This window comes from Pogoniulus pusillus, chromosome 1 (assembly GCF_015220805.1).
Source record: "Pogoniulus pusillus isolate bPogPus1 chromosome 1, bPogPus1.pri, whole genome shotgun sequence".
Classification (NCBI taxonomy): domain Eukaryota; kingdom Metazoa; phylum Chordata; class Aves; order Piciformes; family Lybiidae; genus Pogoniulus; species Pogoniulus pusillus.
The window spans coordinates 31,572,425-31,590,347 of record NC_087264.1 but is presented as its reverse complement, the minus strand read 5'-3'; the positions used below and the strand labels follow the sequence as shown (position 1 = coordinate 31,590,347).

The window sequence follows — 17,923 nt, the reverse complement described above, 5'->3', positions numbered from 1 at the left end:
CCAACCCTGCAGAGGAAAATCCAATTGATGGCCAGCACATCTTTGACAAATCTGCATTCTGTGAGAATGCTGCTGGCAGTCACAATATTCATCTTCTCTAAGCCAAAGTTCTGTGGAAAATCTTTTCATCTCTTATTTGCAAACTGGTACAGGCACAACAAATTCAAAAGTGAATGAGGAGGTGCTTGGTGCTACCTCAGCAAGGAAGATTTTCACTGAAAAGGCCAATTTGGAGACCGTATTAGGAAAATACATTCACAAAGTGCATTTGAATGTGCTCCAGACAGACCTCTTATCAACAAACAAATATCTCTTGAAAGGATTATTAATGTCCTAAAAACCAGTTTGCATAGGCCAAGTGAAACTTCTTGTCTGGCAGCTAAATCTTCCAGACTTTAACTAATCCCTGCTCCAGCATGGTACCAAAAAAAGCTGCTGAACCACGAACTCCAATTCATAAACACAGGGGAATTAATTAAAAGAAAGCTTTAAACAGAGCTAGTTAAGCTCCATACATAACCTAGTTCATAGAGTCACAGAATGGCTCAGGTTGGAAGGGACCTCAGAGCTCATCTAGTCCAACCTCTCCAACTAGACTCAGCTGCTCAAAGCCTCATCCAACCTGGCCTTTGACACCCCCAGGCAGGAGGCAGCCACAGCCTTCCTGGGCAGCCTATGCCAGAGTCTCACCACCCTCCTACTGCTCCTACTGAAGAACTTCTTTCTCAGCTCCAGTCTAATGCTGCTCTGCCTCAGCTTCAAACCATTGCCCCTTGTCCTGATGAAAAGTCCCTCTGCACCCTTCCTGTAGGATCCCTTCAGATATTGGAAGGCAGCTCTAAGGTCCCTTTGGAGTCTTCTTTTCTCCAAGCTGACCAACCCTAGCTCATCCAGCCTGTCCTCATAGTACCAGGATCTCCTAGCACATCCCTCCAAGCCAGTAGGAACTTCCTCTGACTATAGGGGGAGCCTGGGTTATGACTTTGTTTCAAATGCGATATGCCGGGATGCAAAAGAGAGTCTTAGAAATGTATAAAAAGCCACAAGAGCTCCAGGAACTCAAACAGATTAGCAGGTCTGTGACAGAGGAAACATGAAAGGTTAGGATTGCCAAAGGTCTAGCACAACAGAGAGCAAAGCTGCTGCTGCTGCTGCAGGCTGTGAAACATTTTCCAGTTGGAGAACACAGAGAAAAAAACCAAGACAGATCTTTGCAATACTAGGGCAAGGAGATTAAATCTGATCCTGAGAACTTCAGATCACCTACAAGTCACTAGGATTTAGTCTCCCAGTTAGCTGAGAGGCAACAGCTTGTTCCTTTCCAGCCTCTAACAGGGAGTTTTCCATGGCATGGCCAACAATCAAGCATCTCAGCTCCACTTGGCTCTCAACACCCCAGCTGCCACTCCTACCTTTGACAATCCCTGACTCATGCCCTTATCCCTGGAGACAAAATCTGAACATAAAAGCTTCTGTCCCAAAACCTGGCTGCTTTCCTGTTGCCTGTCTGTCCCAAAGCTAGGGGAGGTACAGCCTGCCAGCAGTTTTACCCCATCAGCCAGCTTCTGTCTTGCAGAGTAAACAAGCAGCAAAATGGCACAGGAATTGGCACATTTCTTTGCCAAACGATAAACAAAAGGGAGATGTAACCATCTCCTAGCTGGAGTGTAGCATTTACTCGCCCTGGCTTTTTATAGTGCCTCAGGTGCACTTCACTGTGCTCCTGAGATGTGCACCATGCTCCTGCAAGAAGAACTCTCATCCAAGTGAACCATGGCTTGCTCCAGTTAGAACAGGTTTCAAGCAGTATGGAAATGGGAAAAAAAATACAGATGCTTTGGAACATCGTCAGAACAGAAAGATGTCTCCTTTTTAAATATATGTATGCATTGCTATACATTTATTAATTGCCTGTCTCTAATTAATGCTCTTTTTACATACAAATATCTGCATAATGATGTTCAGGTCCCTTCCAGCATAAACCATTCTATGAATCTATGTTCTCAGAATTTTGATCATGTGGCAGATAAGAGTTAAGGACCTTAAGAAACTGGTGCTGTTTCTGGACCAAAGAGTGTCTACATGGGAAGAACAGAGATGAGATGCCAGTTCCTCAGATGAGGAGCAGTGTGAAACCAAGAAATGCCAAAGGACACAATGACTTAAAAAAAAACCAACAACAAAACAAACAACAAACCACCTCCAAAGCAAAACCCTCAAAGCAGAGCTTAACCAGAGTTAACAAATGAACTGAGACTGGAAGAGGTTCAGAAAAACAGAGTAGCAGAGAAGCTTCTGGGAGAACATCAGGTGACCAGGAAGGGAGCCAGAAGAAACTAAAGTGCTGTTGGGGCTGGAAAGTTTCCTAAAGCTACCTGTCAAGAGGGCAATACTGGGAGCAGGGGCAGGCAGGCAGGCTGGCTGAGGACAGTGCAATGCCAGCTGGAGGCATTTGATGCACAAATGAGTAGAAACTATAAGAAAATTAATGTCTGTATGGATAAACAGTATTTGGGGAAGGATCAACACAACATTTGAAAAGCGAAGTTCTGCTGCATGGGCTAAGACAGCTCCCTGAAAGAAGCAAAAAGTCATGCACACGGGCAGGATCTGCTTCACAGATATCATTTACACGTGCTTCCAAAAGCTCTCACTGACATCCCACTCTCTTTCCCACTCAAGACTTCAGAGCAGCAAAAAGAGGAGGAGACTTTGCATGAATAAATAGTTGCCTAAAAGTAGGAAGAAAGAGAGTTAATTGTCAATTTCCACCTGAAAAGAAACCACCGCAGTTCTCTGGGGTCCTATCTCCTTAACTTCCCCACTCAATTAGACAAGGAAGGAAAGAAAGAAAGAAAAAAACCGAAGTAGCAAAGTTTGCTGCTGATGTTGAGCTTCGCAGGGCAATGCAGAGGAAGGCAGGCTGTGCAGAATGACAGCACCTCACAGACTCAGAAAGCAGAGTTCAAAATGGCACTGCAGCTCACTGCCACCAATGCAAGTGCTGCAGTGCAACTGTCCTGGTAGGCCTAAATAGGCCTGAACGTGTCCTGGCTTGCCCAGACACGTTCTTCTGCTCTCCCTCCTTCTGTTGTGGGGAGAAGCAACCACGGGAAAGAGGACAAAGAACCTGAAGCCACCAACGCAGAGTGCTGCCCTGCAACCGACCGTCACCAACGCAGAGTGCTGCCCTGCAACCGACCGTCACCAACGCAGAGTGCTGCCCTGCAACCGACCGCCACCAACGCAGAGTGCTGCCCTGCAACCGACCGTCACCAACGCAGAGTGCTGCCCTGCAACCGACCGCCACCAACGCAGAGTGCTGCCCTGCAACCGACCGTCACCAACGCAGAGTGCTGCCATGCAACCGACAGTCACCAACACAGAGTGCTGCCATGCAACTGACCGCCACTGATGCAGAGTGCTGCCCTGCAACCGACCACCACCAACACAGAGTGCTGCAGTGCAACTGACTGCCACCAACGCAGAGTGCTGCAGCTCTTGCCTAATGTAGAAAGCAAGCTTGAAGCTACCAGCACTAGTCAGAGTCAGAATCTCCACAGTGTCCACAGAAACAAACTCCTTGGGATGACTACAAAAGCAACAGAGAACTCTACAGAGAGCATCCCTGCAGCCCAGCATCTTGCACAGTCTGGCTTTCCCAAGCTCGGAATCAAAAACACAGCAGGCATACAAAGGGCAGAGAAGGACTCAGTGCTCATTGGCCCTTCCCACAAAGAGCCAGTGGCACCAGAGGCAGGCAGCAGCAAATGCACTCAGATCAAACACTAACTGGCAAATCTTTGTCAGTTGAAGCTGGGCTGCAGGACTCTGTCATCAGATGGTGCAGATGCCACAGGTTCCCACAGATGCCAGGAGGGACATGAGATAACTATTTTTAAATGCAAAGATCCACATCTGGCACAGGAAGTCCCTGGGCCATGAAGTGTTGCAAGTCAAGAAACTATTTGGCAAAGCAGCACACTACAGAGCATGTTCAGCTGCCTTACTTCAGGTGCCTACAAATAGACCTTGGTTCTAATCCAATGCAGCCAACACGAAATTAAAGCAAAGAGCTATTTTTTCACTTGTAGAGCTCTGCCTTACTCTTCATTAGTTGTTCTTCTGAGGAGATAAAGTAAAAGTAGACAGTCCACAGAGCTAGTTTTCACCTGCAGTTGAATTGTAGAATCACAGAATCAGCCAGGTTGGAAGAGACCTCCAAAATCATCCAGTCCAACCTAGCACCGAGCCCTATCCACTCAACTAGACCATGGCACCAAGTGACTCATCCAGTCTTTTCTTGAACACCTTCAGGGATGGCAACTCCAACACCTCCCTGGGGAGCCCATTCCAATGGCAAATCACTCTCTCTGGGAAGAACTTCCTCCTAACATCCAGCCTAGACCTCCCCCGGCACAACTTGGGACTGTGTCCCCTTGTTCTATTGCTCGTTGCCTGGCAGAAGAGACCAACCCCCACCTGGCTACAACCTCCCTTCAGGTAGCTGTAGACAGCAATGAGGTCACCCCTGAGCCTCCTCTTCTCCAGGCTAAACAACCCCAGCTCCCTCAGACTTTCCTCATAGTTTTGTGTTCCAGTTCCAGGCCCTTCACCAGCCCTGTTGCCCTTCTCTGGACATGTTCCAGTACCTCAACATCTCTCCTGTACTGAGGGGCCCAGAACTGGACACAGTACTCAAGGTGTGTCTTCTGGATCAATGCAGCATGTAGGAGACAACAGCCATCCACACAGGCAAGTGTACGAACAGCATCAAGTTGCCTCCCTGCTTTCTCACTCCATTGCCCACATTTCCTTCTTCACATGTAATGTTTAATAAATAGTTAATGACCATCGTTCTTAGAATGCAGAAGAAATGCAAAATACTGAACCAAAAAGTGCATTTACAATTCCATTCAAATACAGCTGCCCAATGTGGTTATTCCCAAGCACCAACCTCACCTTCTCCACTATTCACTTTTTTTCACTGAGTAAACAATAAATTGATATTCAAGTGTGACATTCCTGAGCAACCCATAGGTTAAGCTTAAATCTTTCATTAAGTTTAAAGCTGGTCACCTTAAATATTTACATTTTTCCTGACACTTTATGACATTTTCTGGTGTCGTTTTTTTCAGGTCACTCATTTATGACATGGTGATTTCTAAATGTCACTGCGAGCAGCCTTCTAGATCAGGCAAAGGAGAAAATCCATGGAACATGCTGCGCTTTGAGCAGTATCACTCCAGAAATAGGATGAGAGGGGAAAAAGAGACATAACTTCACTGTTTGAGTCGATGCATAAATGCAAAGACCAAAGACTGTGGTTTGGGGGGATTGTTTGTTTGTTTGATCCTTTTTGGCAGCATAACTGTGACATAGCAGGAAGTGAAGTTTGTCCCTAGAGACAGGAGCAGACAACTCTCCTTCGGGTGAAAGGAAGAGGACTTCTGTATTTTTATAAGACTGAACTAAACAGAGGAAAAAGGAGATTAATTGGAGAGGTTTTGAGCCCTCTAAGGTTCCTCTGGAGTTGAGTCTTCTCCAGACTGAGCATCCCCAGCTCCCTCAGCCTGTCCTCACAGCAGAGGCACTCCAGCCCCTGGATCGTCTTTGTGGCATCCTCTAGACTCACTCCAATAGCTCTGTGTCCTCCTTATGCTGGGGACAACAGAACTGGAGGCAGCCTTTAAGGTGGAGTCTTACAAGGCTCATCCTACCCACATGAAGAGTATATGCAAGTAGCTTGCTGTGCTGTATCTGGGAGGTGAGCGTGGCACACAGTTTATTAGATCAGCTTTATTCTTGCACCTTTCCATGTGAGAGCACTTCATTTCCAGCTGGCATGCTTAGCTAAGTGCAGTTGCACTGCATACATTTGCACTGGGATGCCCACTGCTGTCTGGGAGTAGGCTGCCAGAATACTTGATCTGAAAACTTTGCAATTCATGAAGTATCTCTACTGATCCATCAAGAGCAGCAGGATACAAAATCAGCCTCCTTCATCCCACATTGTACCTCCACCCCAAAAATTAAATATTTTTTTATATATATATATATCTCCAGTAATGTTAAACAAGTAAACAAACCTAAGGACTACTTTCTTTTAAACAATTTGCTACTTTTAATCTAGTAGCAGTCATTGACTGGACACAATTACAGACAAAGCGTCTGCATGGGGAGCTTGGAGTAGATGATCTCTAAGGTCCCTTCCAACCTCAGCCATTCTATGATTCTCTGATACATAGACTGGAAAATTTCCCTTTCTCTCTCCCCCTTCCCTCCAGTTTTCACAACAGCTGAATTGTGAGAGTTTACAATAGTTTTGACAGCTGACTACTCAAGCTTCCACTTTAAGCACACACAACCAATCTTACTTCACAGTATCACCAAGGTTGGCAGAGACCTCACAGATCATCAAGTCCAACCCTTTACCACAGAGCTCAAGGCTAGACCATGGCACCAAGTGCCACATCCAATCTTGCCTTGAACAGCTCCAGGGATGGTGACTCCACCACCTGCCCGGGCAGCCCATTCCAGTATCCAATGACTCTCTCAGTGAAGAACTTTCTCCTCACCTCAAGCCTAAATTTCCCCTGGCGTAGCTTGAGGCTGTAATGCTAATGGTACACACACATATTGGACAGTCCTTGCACCACCAGGACTTCATAACCACAAACCCCTACAGTTTCATTGCTTGTTCTGTGCCAGTTCAAAGCCAGGAAGGCAGTTCTCTACTCAGTAAGCACTGCGTATGTCACCATGCTGGATGAGTTTCATATCATCACATCCAAACCAGTACCAATCTTCTCCAAAGCAGATCTCACTCTCCTGCAAGCAACACAGTAGGGGACTATCTTTCAAAAGTGTCCAGAAATTATACACAAAGGTGCAAGCCCAAAAATATTGCTGCAGCCAGTACAGGGCTTGGCATCCCTGCATTTCGGAGTGGTTCTGTGATACATGACACAAGCCTGCAACAGTTTTTGTTGAAAGCACTGAAATAGGAGAGGAGAAGGGGCTACAGAAAACGATGCAGCAGGACTTTCTTCTGATGTGTTAATAAAATGCAAGGATACAATTAGCCAAAAGTAAAGCTAGGAAAGCTCCAGGCCTAGAAGCACACAAAGCATTTCTTTGCATGTGCAAGTTACTCATAAGCTTCCTAAAAGAGTGATACAATCGTTTATCAGAGAGCTCTGAGCGTTGCCTTCAAGTGAACAGCAGTTTGGTAAGCAATTGCTTCACATCAAAAGTACCAGCAAGCAGCACACCGGATTTGTCTCACCAAGAGTTTAGAAACCCACTGTGTGATTGGCCCAAATCACATCTGCAAGAGAAAACAACCCAGCAACTACAGCTCCTGGGTAGTCTTCATGAAACCTGCTTTTAAAAAAAAGCTTATAGTCACCTCCAGCAGATAGATTTGGGAATCTTCTCCCCGCTGGATTTGGTAATCTTCTCTCTGGCACATTTGGCAATATCTCTGGATAATCTACAGATTAATCGGTCAGTGTAAGGATTCCAAAGCTGCATTAAAAGAAATTAAGAGCTCTTCTGCCAAGTGAAAAGGGCAAAGCAAAGACTATCTACAGTTCCTGAGGTCATGTTAAAAAGCAAGGTGTAGCCACATCCAAGCTTCTGCTCATCTTTTGTATCAGGCATCTCCAGGGTTTTCCTAACAAGTGTACCCCACATAAGCAAAGCCTGGGTTAGCTCAAGAACAAACAGCAGTTGTTGACCCCGAGCTTGCTGCTTTGGCTCCAGCATTCCACATTCTGCACCTGACACGGGACCTTAGCAACACACCCCACAGGCCATTTGTGCAAGTTCTGGGATGGTAGCAGCAGGACCTACAGCTCACACCTGAAGGCTGTGCTGCCATCCAGCCAGACCTGGACAGGCTGCAGAGCTGTGTGGGGAGAAACTGAATGAAATCCAACAAGGCAAACATCTCCCTGTGAAGCCAGGCTGAGGGAGTTGGGGCGTGGAGTAGAGGAGGTGCCATGGGAACAGAAGGGAAAGCTTTTTACCCGTGAGGGTGCCAGAGCCTTGGAGCAGGCTGCTCAGAGAGGTTGTGGAGTCTCCTTCTCTGGAGACATTCCAAACCCACTTGGATGTGTTTCTGAGTGACCTGCCCTGGCAGGGAGGTTGGACTGGATAATCTTTTGAGGTCTCTTCCACTCCCTAACATCGTGATTCTGCAAACTGGAAAGCACTGAAGAGATGACGGAGCAGGGAGAGATGCAGTTTCCTGGATAACAAACACTGCCTGGGCTGCAAGCTTTCACTGACACATGGTGTTCTGCAGCTCTGAATCATGTGCAAGCATTGCTTTTTGTTTAACTACCTTCTGTGTTCTGAAAGCACAGAACTGGAATGTGCACTCCAGGGTTCACTCTGAAATACTCAACTGGAGAATTTTTTGCCATCACAGGGTTGGCATTCTACACTCCACAGCATCACAGCAACATCAAAACTCAGGTTTTGAGACAGAGAGCATAATCATCAGAAGGCTACAATGAAAAAAACCTCTCTATCACACCCATTCACTGGACACAGTTGACACATTTACTTTTGAGTTCTTGCTTACCTGTAGATTTTCCCTATGATCTAGTCCTAGAAAGTAAACAAATGAAAAACATTAAACCAAGTCTTGTACAACTTCACCTCCCGAGCGTATTACTTAATGATGATTTGAATGTTATGCTAAAGCCTTCCCTGCGCATCCATTCATCACAGGATCATAAAGTGGTTTGGGTTGGAAGGGACCTTAAAGATTATCCAGTTCTATCCCCCTGCTTTGGGCAGGGACACCTCCCACTAGCCCAGATTGCCCAAAGCCCCATTCAGCCTGGCCTCAAACACCTCCAGGAGGGGGCATACACAGTTTCTCTGCACAACCTGTTCCAGTGTCTCAACACTCTCCCATTCTTCTTCCCTTGCTCACATCTAATCTAAATCTTTGCCTCATCACTCTTCTTGTTCTAACCCTCTTTAATAGGGTCCCCTTCATTTTGTACCTTATTTCAATCAATTCTACTCTATTAATGACTATGGGTAGTTTAGGTCCCTCTTAGCCTACTTGGAAGGTGACAATCAGATACTGATCAATGAATGCTTTACTTCAACAGGAAACAACCTGTGAATCACATCAGAAGAACCAAATCCTCTCTGCTCTGCCTTTTCAAATTGCATTACTTTGAGATAAACATTTCACTCTGCACAGAAACACAAGAGGCATCTATCAAGCATTATTCTTACTGCTTGCTTTCAGGTGGAATGTGCTGAGAGAATAGCACTGCAAACCACAGTAACAACAGTTGCCTTCTGTATACAGCAGTTTCAAAATGGTGGGGGTTTCTGCTGAATTTTTGTTTGTTCTGGTTTGCTTGGATTTTGTTGTTGTTGTGTTGATTTTTTTACTTAGAAAAAGGTCAGTGAGTTCATAATTCTACTGTCAAGGAGAAATGCTTTTTATTTTCTGTAAACCATCTCTGTTCTGCTCAGACCCCACCTCCAATCCTGCCTCCAGTGCTGGTGTCCCCAGCAAAAGGAGGACACATTGGTGGTGGAAAGAGTCTAGAGGAGGCCACAAAGATGATCCAAGAACTGCAGCACCTCTGCTGTGAGGACAGGCTGAGGGAGCTGGGAGTGTGCAACCTGGAGGAGAGAAGACTCCAGGGGGACCTTATAGCTGCCTACCAATTGCTGAAGGGATCCTGCAGGAAGGCTGCAGAGGGACTTTTCATTAGAGTGTCTAGAGACAGGACAAGGGGCAATGGTTCGAAGCTGAGGCAGAGCAGGGTCAGACTGCAGCTGAGGAAGAAGCTCTTCAGTGTTCGGGTGCTGAGATTCTGGAACAGGCTGCCCAGGGAGGCTGTGGCTGCCTCCTGCCTGGGGGTGTTGAAGGCCAGGTTGGTTGAGGCCTTGAGCAGCTGAGTGTCCCTGCCCATGGTGGGGAGGTTGGAGTAGATGAGCCATCATAGAATCAACAAGGTTGGAAGAGACATCTAGATCATCCAGTCCAACCTATCCCCCAGCCCTATCCAGTCAACTAGACCACGGCATCAAGTGCCTCATTCAGTCTTTTCTTGAACACCTTCAAGGATGGCAACTCCACCACCTCCCTGGGGAGCCCATTCCAATGCAAATCACTCTCTCTGGGAAGAACTTCTTCCTAACATCCAGCCTATACTTCCCCCAGCACAACTTGAAACTGTGTCCCCTTGTTCTATTGCTGGTTGTCTGGGAGAAGAGACCAACCCCCACCTGGCTACAGCCTCCCTTCAGGTAGTTGTAGACAGCAATGAGGTCACCCCTGAGCCTCCTCTTCTCCAGGCTAAACAACCCCAGCTCCCTCAGCCTCTCCTCATAGGGTTTGTGTTCCAGGCCCCTCACCAGCTTTGTTGCCCTTCTCTGGACATGTTCCAGCACCTCAACATCTGTCTTGAAATGAGGAGCCCAGAACTGGACACAGTACTCAAGGTGTGGCCTGAGCAGTGCTGAGTACAGGGGAAGAATGACTACTGAAGAGGAAGAAGAGGTGAGACTGTTGGATGAAAGACAGCATGGTTGATGAACCACCACACTCCAACAAGCCAGGCACTGAGCTCACCCTGCAGAGCATCTTTGCTTTACTATAACCCAGAGCTTCCAAGGCTCTGCACATCACATCTTACTATGGCTAGCTCCAAATACACCATAGAGGTGCGCTACTAAGAATACCCACATTTTACAGAACTGAATCTGAATAGCAAAGCCAGGCTTTAACCATTCCCAAACTGAATCTGAGGAGCAAAGCCAGACTTTAACCATTCCCAGACTGAATCTGGAAAGCGAAGCCAGGCTTTAACCATTCCCAGACTGAATCTGAGGAGCAAAGCCAGGCTTTAGCCATTCCAGAATTGAATTAAGAGGTTGATCCTATTGTCAGAGATATGACAACCCACAAACTCTTCCAGAGGCTTGCACACCTGTTGAGCACCTTACCATTTTCAAGGGACAACGTAACTCAGAGGCGCAGTGTCACTGGCCAGTAACACCATGCAGGGGTTTATAGCAGAACCAGGCCTCCCCTGCTGTCTATTTTCCTTCCACAATACTTTTTTGTGTTTGTGTTTTCCAAGTCACCAAAAAGCTCATCACATGAGTACCTCCCAGCAGGCTCCTACAGACACTGCAGTATGAGTACAGAGAACAGCACACAAACCTGCAGTTAGCACCTGAAGCTCCCCAGGTGTACACTGTCACACCAACAAGAAAATACTCAGAATAGAGCAGAAGTTCCATTCATTAAAGTGACCAAAGAGAGGTTAGAAGGATATATCAATCACATCACATATGTGAACAAAATGAAGATGTAAGCTTAAGAAAACAATTCCAAAATGAAGTTCCAAGGTGGTGTTGCATGCAGTTCAGCTAACCACATTTGGATCCATTCTTACTCTCCCTGCTCAGAGAGCTCCATATCAGTGGTTTTCAACTACGGGTCTTATGGAGCGCCCTTCAGGGAAGCTGTGAAAGGTGACCAAAACAAAGGCAAACTGTGATCTTTCCACTGCAGGATTCCACAGCCCACTGCAGAAATTTTTAAAAAAATTTAAAAAGAGCTCTCAAAGAGGACTAAGAGCAAAATCTAAAAACCAGACCAACCAAATTAAAGCCTATTCAGGTCAGTTAACTACTGCATTAATGCCCAGAATCCCATTTTCTATCACATGTGGGGACTCTCCTTGAGTCAGACTGAAAGCACACTTGAAGTGCCAAAGCTCCCTTGCACTTTATTGTCACAGGGATGTGAGTGATGCACTGCTGTAATCTGCCTGCTGCAGTTTCCTTCCCTGCAGCAAACTCTCGCTGAGTCACTGCAGAAGCTCAAGGTACCAAGCAGTTTGGATGGCTCAGAACCAGGAATCAGCAACCACTGGAGGGAAGAGCAAAACCATGGAGAACTAGGGAAGGTCCCCTATTTCTGGTCAAATACATTTAAAATTGAAGCTTCAATACCCCTGTTCCTTCAGAAGCAGTGGTGGGGAACCTGTTACAGGACTTGGGGATTAATGTCCCAAGGAAATAAGGCACAAGGGGTTGTCATTCTATTGCACTTACTGATCAAAAACCAGAATGCTGCACCTAGAATCACAGAATCAACCAGGTTGGAAGAGACCTCCAAGATCATCCAGTCCAACCTATCTCCCAGCCCCAGCCAGTCATAGAATCATAGTCAACTAGACCATGGCACCAAGTGCCTCATTCAGTCCTTTCTTGAACACCTCCAGGGATGGTGACTCCACCACCTCCCTGGGCAGCTCATTCCAATGCCAATCACTCTCTCTGTGAAGAACTTCCTCCTAACATCCAGCCTATACTTCCCTCAGCACAACTTGAAACTGTGTCCCCTTGTTCTATTGCTGGTTGCCTGGGAGAAGAGGCCAACCCCCACCTGGCTACAGCCTCCCTTCAGGTAGTTGTAGACAGCAATGAGGTCACCCCTGAGCCTCCTCTTCTCCAGGCTAAACAACCCCAGCTCCCTCAGCCTCTCCTCATAGGGTTTGTGTTCCAGGCCCCTCACCAGCTTTGTCGCCCTTCTCTGGACACTTTCCAGCACCTCAACTTCTAGATATGAGCTTCATTACATCATACAACAGCACAACAGCCAAGATTAGTAATTTATCAGTATTGCACCTAAAGAAAAGAGATGCAAACAAAACCCCTTGAACACTGCAAAGCCAAGAACCTCTCTGCTTCTACAGAGAGTGAAGGCACAACCACCAAAATCTACTGCCATTTAAAATGTATTTATGAAAAATGCTGTCAGCCTCAACTGAATTTATGAAGTTCAGCAGAATGTAAAAGAGTTTGGCAATTGATAATTTTAGAGACGAGCTCTCTTTCTATAGCTGTCAAAATGCACACCAGGAAATTTTGGAGAATGCCACCTACTGAATTCATGAGCAATCTCTCTGTTTATTATGTCTGCACTGCACTGCCAGACTTTCCAAACAGAGTAATAAAGAGAAGATTGAAGTCGGCAGCCTAGTGTAAAGCCAGGCTTACCCTCTCTATTGGATCCTGCAAGTGGGAAAGCAGCAGCCACATCCATTGGCCTGAGCTGGAGGGACCTCAAGGTCTCTCAGCTGAACAGAACGCATCCTCAGGAGCTGCTGAGGATGGTGACTGCTTGTAACACCCCTTAAAACAAAACAAAACAAAAAATCAATGAACTTATTCCAAAATATTTATCCTGAATAAAACCCTATTTGTAATCATGACAGAAGATAAAGCATTACAGTAGAGAAGAAAGCTACAGCTACAGCTCAGTAATTTTATTAACACCAATTTCTCTCAGTAGATCGAGTTCACTGTGGTTAAGAAAGACCTTTTCCTCATGACCATTAGGGAAGCATCCCTCATGAAAAGGTGCAGAAGAGAACATGGCTACCACATGAAGGAGCTGTCATTGGAGAAGTGCCAGATTCATGGCTGGTATCACTTTGGTGCAGTGGGAAATGTTTTCTTCTCTGTAAGGGAACGGGTGACCATCAAGAGACTGGCAGCTATACTTTACATACCTGCTGGGGGCAGACAAACTGGGAAAGAGGTTCACTAACTACAGGAAGAATGCATAATGCAATGTATTTGCTACTGTTAAGTACGAAGTGGCACTGACCACATTAGCTCTTAAATGTTGGCATTTGAGAACCTGTCCTGTGTTGCTTTCTATGGTTAGAGAAGCTCCTTTGAAATAGTGCAATGAAGCTTCTCATTCATACATTAACATTTTGGAGGGGGGGGATAGTAAATCAAACTATTTCCATGAGCTTTTGTCATCAGGTGTGTCCCAAGAATTAAACATATTGGTTGTACATGCTGCAGCTCATTAGGAAGGACAAAATCGCTGGCATAGTTTAAGCAATTCTAGAATACTTGACAGGTGGAAAAGCATGAATCAGCTGATTGCATCATAAAAACGTGACTCCATGCTAAGCCTGTCTTCCAAAGTTCCAGAAAGTTCTGCTGTCTCCACAAAAAGCCCTCTATATAGTTTCTCTGGCATGTACTTGGCTGCAGAGCCACTTAAATGCTTCCCCACCTATCAATAAATCATGCAAAAAGCAATTGCGTGAGGTGCTACACATCTGTAAGGTGACTGAGTTCAGGCTGGGAACTGCAAACTGGATTGCACAGTGCATTCTGGCACCCATTATCAGTGCATTTACTCATGCTTCAGTGAGCCCACAACTGTGGCCTTCAGTTTTAGAGGGCAAACATAGTAATAAGGTCTCCTGTGCACTCTTTTCAGAGGCACTCTTCACAAAATGGCACTTAAAAGGAAAAAGCAGCACTTTCCTTTAGCTACATATTGTTTGCAGGCTTCCTTTGATACCTTTTCTTGTACCAGACCAGTTACTGCATTTGCTGGGCTTTGAAAGTGCTCTCTGAAACATCTTTGGTAAGCCAGACACCAGCTATGAATAACTGCACAGCCTGGCAGCACACACAGACCATTACCACTGCATTGTCTTCCTATGTGTTCACACTGCTATGGAAAGGTCAAGGCAGCACCTGTACAGGTGCTTACCAGAGGAACAGAATCTACTCCAGGTAAGGATCTCAGGAGCTTTGTGTTGTCTGGCTGGATACGTAGGAAAAGGAGGTACCTTTGCTAGGGCTTTTAAGCTGGTAATGAAATAAAGTCACCAGTGTGAATACAACACAGCAGCTCAAATCATTCAGCTCTCTCAGCTGAGTTCATCGCCTTCTTTCTTTGGAAGCAGGAAGCAATAAAGTCTTCTCTAGGACAAGAAGATACAAACCCCAGGCCTGCAGGAATGATACAGGCTTACTGTCTATTTGAATGGTGTTTCAATGAGACACAATCCAGACAGCATGAAAAGGAGAGCTGGAAGCAGCACTTTGCGGATTGCTCACCTCTTTGATCTTCAGCAATCTCCTCTATGGTATGAAAAAGTCAACGGAGGTGCTTTGCTTCTGAGCAGAGGATTATGAAGAACAGGTTCAGTCAAGATGAAGCACCCAGTCAATAAGTCTGTTTGCTAGGTGAATGTTTGCCAGCTGACCTGTGAGGCCTTCCTTTGCAGCTTTTAAACACTGCCAGAATGTAGTCCTAAAAGTCTGATACTGAATCTCCCTGCAGCAAAGAGTCACCAGATAATGTCATACTGCCACATGTTTAATTTACTGCTTTGTGCAGATACTATTCAGCTTTGGAGGTCTGTGAGAGCAAGAGGTACTGGCAGTTTATAAACTTCCTACAAATTTGGCATCTAAGACTTTAAAAAGAGTAGCTAATGTTTTATTCCCCCAGCAGCCCAAATAAGACTGCTACAGGTACAGATGTTTTACCTACCCAGAAATAGAAAGGACTGTGGGTTACCTAAAAATTCTGCATGCATCTTTCATCCCACCAGTTGCTGAACACGATATTGGTGGCTTCTCCTTGACTGAAAAATTTATTTCTCACTGTTAAATAGATCTTGGTGGAATCAAGTTTTAATATTATCCATTTCTGTGGCTGAGGGATAGGGCAATGAGATAGAATCTATAATTTTAACCTGAAATCAAGTTAAAACACAGAGAACAAGTGTAACTGGTATAGGGGGAGTTTCCAGCTCAGGCTACTATGTACTCACAGAGGAACATGAAGCATTAATGAGGGATCAGAGAATTTAGCTCCCTTGCTATTGTCACTGAAGTGACAGGCAAAGAAAAGACCATTTCCAGAAGAGAAATCTGAATTTCATGGGCTGAGAATGTGACAACTAACCTTACAGTGACACTTGATTCCTTATCTCTGTGGGCCAGTAACTCCTAGAGGTCAGACACTCTAAGTAGCAAAAACTTGATGGGGACGTTGGGGTAGATGATCTCTGAGGTCCCTTCCAGCCTAAGCCATTCATAGCGTCAACCAGGTTGGAAGAGACCTCCAAGATTATCCAGTCCAACCTATCACCTAGCCCTAGACAATCAACTAGACCATGGCACTAAGTGCCTCATCCAGTCTTTTCCTGAACACCTCCAGGGATGGCAACTCCACCACCTCCCTGGGCAGCCCATTCCAATGGCAAATCACTCTCTCTGGAAAGAACTTCCTCCTAACATCCAGCCTATACTTCCCCCAGCACAACTTGAAACTGTGTCCCCTTGTTCTGTTGCTGGTTGCCTGAGAGAAGAGGCCAACCCCCACCTGGCTACAATGTCCCTTCAGGTAGTTGTAGACAGCAATGAGGTCACCCCTGAGCCTCCTCTTCTCCAGGCTAAACAACCCCAGCTCCCTCAGCCTCTCCTCATAGGATGATGTGATTCTCTGACTTGCCATTAGGCTTTGAGATGCCTATATCTCTTACTTTGTGTCAATAGGCAAGCAGGCTGCACTCTGCTGCACTCTGCTTCACAAGCAGCATTGCTCACAAAATTACACCACCACTCCTGAAAGCACTCACCTTTATTTTTAGGAGTACTTCAAGCATTTTACTTATCAAAGTTTATGGGTCAAATTTAAGATTTAAACTGACATCCCACAGTAAGAGGAAAGTTTATGTAGCCTGTGAAACACCTGAATAACCTGCGTACCCAAAAAAAAAAACCCATGGCATTTTGTAGAATGTAATGAAGTGCAGAGTCTTGCTAGTCCATTGAATTACAGCAGCCTGTTAATAATTGAACATTTTTCTAAATAGCATGAAGCTGAATGATTAAAAAGAGGTCTTTCATGTCAGTAAGAAATTAATCTATTTGTTTTAATGAGGGTTAACCACACGAGTTCTTATTCCAGTGCCAAGAAGCCTCATGGGAGAAAGCAATTATTAAAGACCTCTATGTCTCTATGCGTAGGCTGGTACAGATTCTTCTGCTAAAAGGAAGACACTTTCTAAAAACACTTTATCCTGAAGTCTTCCACTTTCACAGTACAAGTATTCTACACCTGGAAAATCAAAGGCCTTATTAAAATATTCTGCTCTTTAGCAGATGAATTACATTGCCTAATATCAGCTGTGGTGCTGTCAGCATGGTGCTCTGCCCTAGTGCTTACAAACCCCACCTAATAAACCCTGTTTCACCAGCACTACCAACTCCTAAATACCAGAAGCTCTGGGAAATACTTGCTAAGCAGCATTTCTGTAACTGAGTAGGACTCTCCCTTCAAATTAACTTTTACCCTGAATGTTTAGTATGTTGTGGTGTCCAGTCTCCACACAAAATATATGTGATACATACTTGGACAATCTTAAGAGAGCTATGTGGAGTTGTATCCTTTTTCTAGCTTGCTCCATGCCTAACAGTCCAGTGGCCTCACTCACCACAGCCAGGACTTCAAAGACATAATTAGATTAACCAAACAGGTATTCACTGACATCCAAAGAAAAACCTCTGGAGACACCGAGTATCTCTCTCCAGCTTCAGTAGCAAGGTAAACAGTCATAAGTGGATACACAGCACTGCATGCATTTTAAGTTTTAATTCATACAAAACAAAGGTTGGAGGCAAGTCCCATTTGTCAAAAAAGCACAAAGCAAGGGTGTGAATCTCATTTTCATAGGTTCTCAGAAAGGATTGGGTTGGGAGGGACCTTCAAGATCATCTAGCTCTAACATCCCTACCATAGGCAGGAACACCTTCCACTAGACCAGGTTGCTCAAGTGTCTCATCCAGCCTGGCCCTGAACACCTCCAGGGTAGCCACAGTCTCCCTGGGCAGTCTATTCCACTGTCCTATTTCACCTTCACTGTAAAGAATTTCTTCCTAATCTTCAGATTAAATCTGCCCTCCTCAACCTCCAATCCATTGCCCCTCACCTTATCACTATGAGCCCTTGTACAAAGTCCCTCCCCAGCTCTCCTGTAGCCCACTTCAGATACTGGAAGGCTGCTCTAAGGTCTTCCCAGAGCCTTCTCTTCTC

General features: G+C 45.5%; 1 protein-coding gene across 2 annotated transcripts in view; it reads right to left on the bottom strand.

Annotated features, from left to right (window-relative positions):
• Positions 1-17,923, bottom strand: part of AVEN (apoptosis and caspase activation inhibitor) — a 90,940-nt gene that overhangs the window by 3,980 nt on the left and 69,037 nt on the right. The window lies entirely within an intron of this gene.